Source organism: Schistosoma mansoni, assembly GCF_000237925.1.
Source record: "Schistosoma mansoni, WGS project CABG00000000 data, chromosome 1 unplaced supercontig 0010, strain Puerto Rico, whole genome shotgun sequence".
In the NCBI taxonomy this organism is placed as follows: Eukaryota; Metazoa; Platyhelminthes; class Trematoda; order Strigeidida; family Schistosomatidae; genus Schistosoma; species Schistosoma mansoni.
The window spans coordinates 2,480,470-2,491,241 of NW_017385987.1; the positions used below are offsets into that span (position 1 = coordinate 2,480,470).

At 31.5% G+C, this 10,772-nt stretch overlaps 1 non-coding gene across 1 annotated transcript; it reads right to left on the reverse strand.

The window, feature by feature from the left end:
• Positions 1–8,685: 8,685 nt before the first annotated feature.
• On the reverse strand, positions 8,686–8,754 carry Smp_tRNA_01752_Pseudo_TTA.1.1. Its single transcript has one exon. It is a non-coding gene (tRNA).
• Between the last annotated feature and the right edge of the window lie 2,018 nt (positions 8,755–10,772).

The following is a 10,772-nucleotide window of genomic DNA, read 5'->3' on the forward strand; positions in this document are numbered from 1 at the left end:
CACATTGTATTGTATGTAACAGGATTCAGAATATACAATGTCTTATTGTGTTCAAAGGTGGATTACAGATAGAATAGAGTAAGATACATATAAAATCATTCAAGTTTGAACTCTATCAATGTACAATTGATTAAAAATAATATTGGATTTATTCTGTAAATGAAATGGGAGTATACTTAACAATCTCTTATAATAATTAAATAAATGTTATTCATGAGTATTTTATTGATAATGTACTTTGTCCCATATCAACTTACATCAGTTTGTTTATCATTATCATCCAGTTGTTTACCATTATCAATATTGATTATTTTAATCTTTTTTTCAATCAACTCGTTTTTGATAATATCGATTACCGGATTCTAATAAAACCCTTTACATTTTATGGATAGCGTTTTTAACAATTTCTGATTAAATTATGTATCTTCAGTTGTTAATCAAAATAACTTGGATTCATTAAATTAAAATGATTAAACTAGGGGTCTATTGAATGTAATTTAAAAGAGAACAATGAATTGGATTCCTATTTCAATTAAATTAAATTTTAATGAAGTTAATCTTAAACTAACATTCTGATTAGGTTTCTCTTACAAAGTATACTAGCCAAGATTAATTTGTTCCCATTTTACGTCGCAATATTCCTTTTAAATTACTCCAAAAGATATACTCTATTAACTATAGTAACCTAAAGTACAGTACTTTCATTAATGTCGTTTTTCTCAGTGAAATTTAATTTAAATATTTGAGGATTTCTTTCTGTAAAATTGGTAACTTGAAACTAAATCAGATATTCTTATATGAAGATAATAGACTAATATATGATCGATCTTTCGAACTGACATTTCTATACTGTATTGTATTTAACTTAATGCAATACAAATTACTTCATTTTAGCATCAATACAGGCTCAATTTATAGGAGACTATCGTGAACCATCCTAATAACAAGATGAAGCTATTATTGTAAATGGTAATGATGCAAGAGTTCGATTTTACTTGATACTATGTAGTGATATCAGTGAACAAATCACATTTGTTGTAAGTTTACAAACTTCTACTGTAAAAATAATTTAAAGAGCAATAGTTCAGCAATGATATTTTTAGTTTTCTGAGCTGGTCGAACTGACTGTGGGTTTGATCATAGGCTCTTCCTTCAACTGGGTATCAAAATTATTTTGTCAATGCTAAAGAGTCCTTAGTGATGCTGCTGTCTTTTTAGTTATTCGAACAACATATATAAGCGAACAATATTGTATTCAACTAAATCCTCATCAGGCCTTACTTTAATATACAGTAATATTTATATGCATATACGAAATTATTAAAACAGTCAATACGGAACCAAGTAACTTATCTTTCAGTTGAGGAATCACCATAGATTGGGTCTGCCAAATCTATGTGCATCTACGGATCCAGCTTCTCCTGCATAAAAAGCTATATCGGACACAGCAAAACAACTGAGTCAACCAGCTGGTGAACACCTCTCTTCGTGGTTAGGAAATGGTACCGTCAAAACAATACGCAGCTCTTTCCTATCATACTTGTTGGTAGTAGTCATGCAGTAGATAGAAATAGGTCATTTAACGTGATTTGTCTTATTCCTACAAGTTTTCTTAAGGGGTTCGATCTTGTCTCATACATAGCAGAAGCTGTAGGAATTAGAGCTAAGAATCTAAGTCTTTGTATTCATAAGAAATTTCTAACACCTTTATCTCTTCCTTGGCCGAATTAGCCTCAATAAAGATTTTATTTATTATTTTCCATACTCTTAGTTCGTTTATTCTTCTTCATCCCCTCCTCTTCTTTTCAAATATACGTTTCATGGACCAACTATCTGTACAATTCTTATTACGTAATCTTATACATCCTACCAGTGTTATTTCAGTATCTAGATTTTTCAAGTCATTGAATTGTAACAGTCCACAGTGAATAGTCAAGGCTCACAAAATCGAAGAAACATCATGTTATTCTCGAACCTAACGAACAGACTAACTGATAAAAAAGAAATGAATTTGAGTTAGTACCCTGATAACACATCTTTATTAAACTTAATCTGTGTGTTCAGAAATCAGTGTGAATGCGAGGGAATGCATCGATTCACTTTTCTAGGTATCAGTAAGCTATCCCAAAAGTCACCCCTGATTTAAAGACCATTTTTTACTAAAGTTTCACTCCAACTTTATTTTAATCGTATTTCTAGTCAACACATTCAAAATAACACTACGTGATCGTTAAAATTCAGAAAAATATTACCCCATCAAAGTCTCAGATATCTTTCAAGGCCTCTTTTCCACTCTCTACAGTGTTTGTTTAAATATAAGCTAATGTTAATATTAAGATGTGGTTACTGTCGCCACTACTACCAACACTAGAATTACTTTTAATGATAATGATATTTTGCTTACAGGTCAACAATATTTTTTGTGTACCTTGCAAACCCCATATCACTAAAACAAAGACAATAAACTAGTTCATTCTAGAGTCACGTTTAAAGCATGAAAATCTGTCAGTAAAGTAACATTTACATGGTCATCCTCTGATCACGTTTACGTGTTTTTTTAAATTATATATATATATATATAATGGAAACCTAGGTGAGACACGTTCGATTTCCGCAGCGTTCAACAGTTCACTCAATATTACAAGCACGTCTTATTAACTATTCCCAATTAGTACAAATCTGTGTCCAGGGTTCCCTTCTGACTATCTTCAGCTACCTACTATAAAAGAATTATCTTATATAATATAGAAAATATTCTATACTTATACATTAATATACCCAACTATTTATTTCTATACAGTGAATTATAATATAATTACCTTCATTGGCAATGATTTATCAATTAATATTCATTTATAAATATAAAGAAACGAAGCCTACAACGAAACATCTGCACTCATTTTGATATTCATTCAAATAAGTTCAGTCATGCAACTGGTCAGCTTCTATGTTTGCGCATGAGAGCGAATGCTCCGAGTTCGAATCCCGTGTAAGGGACTGTGGGTGCGCACTGCTCAGGAGTCCCATATTAAGATCAGACGACTATCCAGTGCTTCCAGTTTTTTAGTGGTAGTCTAGCTTAGATCGACTCATAGATTCAACTGTTAAAAAGATCCTATAAAAGTGAATATGAATATGGTCATATACAATGAATTCATTGCCAAATCATTTGCAATTATGTGTCTATAAAATGACGACATACAACATTATGTCCAATTTTATAATGTTTCAGTGCTTGTTTTTAATATGATGTAAATTTGTGTCTGATAAATTCGACGATTTAAAAAAATTAAATATAGTTGTGACGATTTTCTAATGTGAAGTTATACTTTAATGTTTAAATCAAACTTAGGAGAATAAAATGTTTTACGTTAAAGCTGCTTCGTTAAATTTATTGAATACATAAGTTTACCATTCGGTTATTTAGTCACTCTCATGTACTTTCATGTACTTCTCATTACAGGACATGACGTAAAACGTCAAATGTTCAGTTGATAGGTTTTGTCTGCGTTAAGTTTTACTACATACAGATTATACCAATAGAACAACATAGAAATGGATTTCTGTTGAAATATATGAGAGATTTAGTTTCTTAATATACAACTACTGCAAAAATTAGTTTCTTGCTTAGATTGTCTTAAACTATTTAATTGTACATTTCGACTACATAATTGACTTACGCACTTCCATTAGATTTACCAGTTATCATGAAAATAATTACTATAAACTTCAGCAAGAACCACCACAGTGATAAATATCTTTTTCGACTCTTTAAAGAAGTCGATTACTTTGAAATTAATGGATGCAAAACATCTTTCATAATTAAACACATAGTATGGAATAAATCATTGTGCTAAAAGCCTAATCATCTACCACTAATGATTACCAAAAATATCTTAAGTGAATTATGCAATACCGGAAGCATTTAATAGAATCCTACAGTTTTATATGGATTCCCGTCTTCTTCAATATTGATGACATGTGTAACTATGAAGCTAATAAATCTCATTGTCAGTATAATGCTTACCATAATCTGATAGGCATCTAAGATCTTTTGAAAAAAACTTTACAGATATTTCATTCTATTGTCTGACTTTCCAGTAATGAATATCAAGTGATTATAAGTCTTAGTTAAGTAGTTCACATACTTAACTTCGGCCACTTTGTTATACAGAGCTCTCCTTTTTCAATGTCGTAGATGAGTTATCGCCTTTCTCTCGATATAATAGAGATCACTGAACTTGGGAAGTCCATTTCATACCCATCCATTAGTCAGAAGAAGATTTTCGGTATGGAGGTTATAGAGATTAATAGATTTTCTTGAGAGATCACTAGCTAACCTAAGTTAGATAACCACTAAAGGCCTTGAAGGACTGAACAGTCGTTTCGTTCTAGTTAGATGTCAGATGGCAGAATCATGGATACGTACCACTGACGACTTCTATACTAGCACCAAATGACTATCTGGTGCTTACAAATTTATAGTGGTTGTCTAAAATACCGGTTTGGAACCTCTCAAGAGGACGACATAATTATTCTTTTATCTTGCAAATGAATTAATACTTAACGTTAATAGAAAAATATCAGAAGGAATAAGTCAAGAAGTTGCATACTAATTACAAATGGTTTATAGGTCAATATGATATTCTTCTTGAGTATACGAAGTTATAAACATATCTAAATAATAGTTATAGGAAACCTTTGTTGAGTTATATAGGTTATGATTGTCTTAGTTAACTGAGTAAATATTCAATTTTCATACTAAGAAACTATCCATTCGAGATAGAAAATAAAAAAGACAAAATACCAGAAAATATAGGATAAATCAGTTACACACCAGTATTCGTAACAAGCATTGTTTTATCTAGAATTTAATGGCAATCAAATTCCATAGATCGAATTTACAAATATATAGGTCCGGTGTAAATTCAACATCATTAGTCATTTTATCATTATGGTCTCTGGAAAGTAAACATTTCCTACCAATTGAAATAAAAGCATCATTTATTTTGATTTTATAGGCCCACCCACAGAGTAACTTCCAAATGTAACATAAGCTTATTAGGATCATTATAATAATGAATTTATTGTATTGGTCCCAGGTAAGCTCTATTTAGAGACATAAAACAGTTATTCAATTTACAACAAGTAAATCAGAATATTTTGAATTCAGTTCTTGATATCTAAATCTATGTATATATGAATGCATGTCAAACTATGAAGGCTATTAGAATCAAGTACGTATTTCTTTATTTAAAAGAGGAATTGACAGATTTTATCTAAGAAAACTTACTGTTTGTACATGAATATCTACCGCACTGTACTTTGGTGATTGGTTTAAGATTTAGTGTAGCAATTAGTAATCGTAAATTAGACAATAACGTGACAAAAAATAATATCCTGACTACGAGTGTTTAATTACATCATAGCAACTGTAATGAGTTACATCGCAATTCTTCAGAAATATACAAAATAATTCTTACATATAACATATTCACCGTTGGAAAGTGAGAATAGTGAAAAACTGATTGAAGACATCAAGGATAGTGGCTAGCAGTGGAATCCAGTTTGACACGCGTTTCGTCCTATTTGGGACTCGTCAACTGGATGTACCTGCATCCCAGAGTTGATGTTCACTCCGGGACTCGAACCCAGTACCTTTCGCCCCAAACGCCATCGCGTTATCCACTCAGCCACTGAGTCCTGAAGGCATCACTGGGTATACCAGAAATACATATTGCCACTCGTTCATTCCATGAATATTAAACATTCCAGGGCCGAAAGTAGCACCTACCTTAATAATCCTAATAAAACTATACATATCGCTGTTTGTAAAAGCACTTGACCATTTAAACTAAATAAGGTTTAAAAAATTGACTTATAGTCTGATTTGAACTTCTTTAGTTAGATAAGACAAACAGGACCATAGACCAGACTACTAAAAAGAATGTTTGATACACTCTCATAATTAATGGCTTGTATTTTGTCGCTTGCAAACAATTATTACCATTATCATGACTACTTTTAAAATCTTTTTATCATAATAATTATCTGTATCCGAATATAAAATTTATTTTAACTTTGAAGTTTTCTTTAAAAAATAAAAAACTAAACTAGATAGTATAAGTGAAAAAGTACTGAACCGGTGTTCAGTCGTCGTATTTTCAGTAAGATTTATTGATTGTATCCAAATGAATAGCAAGAAGATATTTTGAGGTAGAAGCACACCACAATAAACTTTTCAAATACTACTTAAACAAATTGATTAAAACCCCTTCAATGGAAGTGGGTACTGTTGAATACGAGAGAAATTAATGGTTGTTGTTTATTTTAAACTAGGAAAAGCAAGGAAAATTTGGTTGTTTAAACTCTTACAACCATTTTCAACAACATGATAAAATAAATTTTATTGTAAACATGGTATCAGCACTTGGTAATTTAATTTAAGCTATTACCGTCATCATAATTCTGTAAAACCGAATTTCCTTGCTACGATGTTATTTTAATAGATGTTTTTTTAAAACTATTAGCTACAGTATTGGTGTAAGTTGATTTATTGGTGACTGTTATTAGTGAAAGGAAGTCATCGAGATTGTTAAATCTTGTACTTTAGATTATGGATTGACTTTAGTCAACCAATCACTAAAAACCAAGAAGTAGAGAACAACTATTTCATCCTGGTATGAAATTTTTCAGCAGTGCCTGTCCACGACCTTGCTGGGCATAGATGCTAGCATCTTTAAATTATTGTCGATTGAACAACAAGAAAAGTTTCGTGGAGCTCTAGTGAGAAGCTATGACCAGTGAATTTCAATCTGTGTCTGTTGGGAGACAGTTACTCACCGAAGACAATGGTGAGTGTTCGCTCAATATCGTGGATTGGTTAAAGTTGGACATTAACACCGTTTGATGCCGGCCAGTAGTCTAGAAGTCAAGTGTTCAGGCGCGAGACCGAAGGCCCTGAGTTTAAGTCCCACATGCAGGATTATGGGTGAGCACTGTTCAAGAGTCCCGTACTAGGACGAGATGGCCGTCTAGTGTTTCCAGGCTTTCAATGATGGTCTAACATTGATCCCTTCATAAAATGAATCTTTAAAAAAGTAAGACGGAATTTTTCGTTGATTTTAGTTCTTACCAATAACCACATGCTAAAAGATGTTTGTTAATGATTTGAATCAGTGACTGGTAAACTGTTTATATCTCTCATTTTTATATTTAATAGTTTTATTTCAATTGTTCTCTCTAGTGCTTCGTGGCTCTATGGTGTGAATGTTACCTAAATCACAACATCATTCTTTTCAAATGTTTTCTTTATTTGGTTAATTTATACAGCTTTTCTTAGCTAAAGTAGTGACCACGGTGTAAAAAAAATATTTTTATGGATATGACGCTTCTTTTGCCTCCTTCTTGGATTTGGTAAAGCATACATGACATATCATTATTTTTAGTGTTTGTTATTACTTTTAGTTAGTTACTTTTCATTCCACTGGAAAATTAGTTGATGTTTTTTTATCTGTCATTAATTGACGTAGCATCCTGACTTGGATTAATTCATAAAAAATGAGCAGTTTACATGTTACTGTCTACTAACAAAAGAACTTGCTACGATGATAAACTGACAGAAATGATTTATATTTCAAATAAAGTGTTTCAACTAAACTCTTTTTAACAAAATTGTTAAGGAAGAGAATCAAAGGCTAATGATTCAGCTATCCAGCTGAAAGTACACGGTTTTACTGAATAATTCGATAAGTTATTAACGTAATGCAATGGTAGTATTTTCTATAAAATAATATTGTGGTCAAGTAATATGACCTAAAGAAAACTTATTTCATATGAGTTAATACACAATTCTCGTTATCTCTTTGACTGTCTTTCTCTCCTATACTCATACGTCTTAAAGTGGACAAGGATACTATTATGATAGTCATAATGCGTATATGTGACTCCTTCAATATACAATAAATGACAAATGATATTGAAAAAGAACTTTTATACTGTGAGAGATAATAAATTTATCTTTCATATAATTAATCATACATAGCTATATGTATAACAATTGAAAAACGATATAACAAACCAAGAACTGTACACCAAGCACAAAGAATTACATTCAGAGATGTTCGACACTAAATTTTTTTCATTCGTTTAAACTTATTAATATGTTAAAAAACATTGACAGTTTACTTTTTGAAATGGTAGATACTTTTTCATTTTACAATGAATAAAAGAAAAGACATTAGCGCATTGAAGAAGTTGTCATGAATTACGTGTTTGAGTAGGGTAAAAAAGGCAATTTTTCTTGGATTAAACGATGTATTATACAACGTATACAATAGTTATTAATATCACTAGGTGATTCTCCGAAAAAATTAGATATTTATACCTTTTCTAAGAAATAGTCTACGTTTTCATTTGCCTGAATATCTTTTGTTCAATTACTGTATTGAGGTTAAGTTGATTGTTAAATTGATAACATGATTTAGTCAAATTCACTTAATATTGTTTGTTTGAATCTTCCCATTGATGTTTAGGACTGTAACTGGTCAGTCTCTTATTGGCCATATGTGCATACTGTGCGTATTGCCTCGATATTGCCTTAATTCACAAGCACTATAAACAAAGGTGGATAGTGGCTAGCAGTGAAATCAGTCAGCTGAATGTACCTGAATCTCAGAGTTGATGTTCACTTGGGGACTCGAACCCAGTACCTTTCGCTTTAAACGCCATCGCGTTATCCACTCAGCTACTGAATTCCACTGCTAGTCACTATCCATCTTTGCTTATAATTTAGTCAAATTGTAAAAATGTTAACTTTTTGCTATCAACTTTATGATTATATTATATCTGAAATGATTTGCAGTTATTCTGTGAATGAAATATTTTTATTATGTAACAAAGTTAAAAATGTAATAGTACAACTATTTCTTTTTTTTATATGCTTCATTGCTAGGAAGCTATGGTAAAAATCCGATGTATCATTATTAGTGTTAGACAAATAGACTTTTTAGCATTATTGTTACAGTTATTATATAATTAGGATACCACATATATTTTCAAATATGATAAGACCTTTTAGGCATAATCTCTTTAGCTACTGCTCATTATAGATCAACAGCAAACAATTAGAAAGGGTTGCTCAGGAAAGAAATCGATGAAGGATGCTGGTGGGTGGGGTGAAATGTGTAAGTAAAGAAGTAATACATAAACAGTAATTTGAGACATATGATTACGCTAAGATTACCTGTGAAACACTTTCCTTAAACCTTTGAGATTAAAATTGCTTCATATCTGTCTTTCTTCCTGTATTATATCCTTATATACAACCTTTTTTTATATAATACCACCATTAAATTAACTACTTCTATAAGTTTGGTGTTCATCTTGTTGTGCGGATGAGGTATGGCAACTTGGACCGATTCATATTTGTGCCTGGTCCTACGTTGTAGGTGACTGATGGACCCGTGAAACAAAATGTGTAAATTTCGGGATAATCATCTCTAAAGATGTCTAGCTAGCAGCTGCCAAAAGAAAAACCAATCATCAACATTTTTATAAGGGGCTTAAAGTTGAATATTAATCACTAAACATAATAAGTATTATGAATTCAACTATCTGGTGAAAGGTTATTTCTGTTTACGTTTTATCTGGTGAGGATGAGGGAAGATTGTTAATTGGTGATATAATGGGATAAAAACGTCAAATTTACATTCTTCTACTCATTGTCATTTTTGTTCAATATTACTCCCCTTTCAACGCAACGCGAAAATATAGATTGATCTTTCATTTCATTATGCTTTTAAATCAAAAGTTTTCAACAGAAAAGGTTTGATTAGAAGTATATTTGAAACCTCTAAAGTATGAATTCTTGAAGATTTTACAATAAATCCTAAACTTCTAATAGTTTATACTTTCTTGTATTAAGATAGAAGAAAATATACCAGGTATTACTTATTCATAAATCATAGTTTTAAGTATTATTTGCCTACTACGTGAACCTGAAAAATAGTTATAGTAGAAACATAATGACACTAATTCTGTGTGGTTTTACTTATTTATAAATCAGTGAAAAGACTTGAGAATCAAGCTCAGAACAGTCGAGTTAGTTTTTGAATAAATAAGAAACTGATCAATTGCAGTCCTAAACATCAATGGGAAGATTTGAGCTAACAGTACCAAGTGAATTTAAACTTCACCCCATTTGACAAGCATGTGGCTATCATTACTCAGTAGCTAAGTGGATAACACCATAGCGTTTGGAGCGAACGGTATCAGGTTCGAGTGTTGGAGTGAAGATCAATTCTGGGATGTTGATACATCCAGCTGATAAGTCCCAAATAGGACGACATGCGCGTCCTGGATTACACTGCTAGCCACTATAATGCTTGTGAGTTAAGGCAATATCGAGTCAATATGCCCAGTATGCACATATGCTACAATCGTAGTCTCAAACATCAACAGGTAAATTCAAGCAAACGATACAAAATGGATTTAAAGAGAGGAATTTCTTTCACCTTTTATCACCTTTTATCACCTTTTAACTAAATCAGATAACATTTTCACTAACTTTGAATCGCATGAATTTTCATCATCTTCATGATGATTTATTATTTACATATGAATACAAAGAAAAGGATTTTACAAAATGTATTCAATTCAGGTTAAAATATTTTAACAATGTCCTCTTACTATGGCAAATACACATAGACCAGAGTAGTGTTGAACAGTGACATTAAGGTAACGATAAGGAAAGATGGAATAACGGCAAAAGT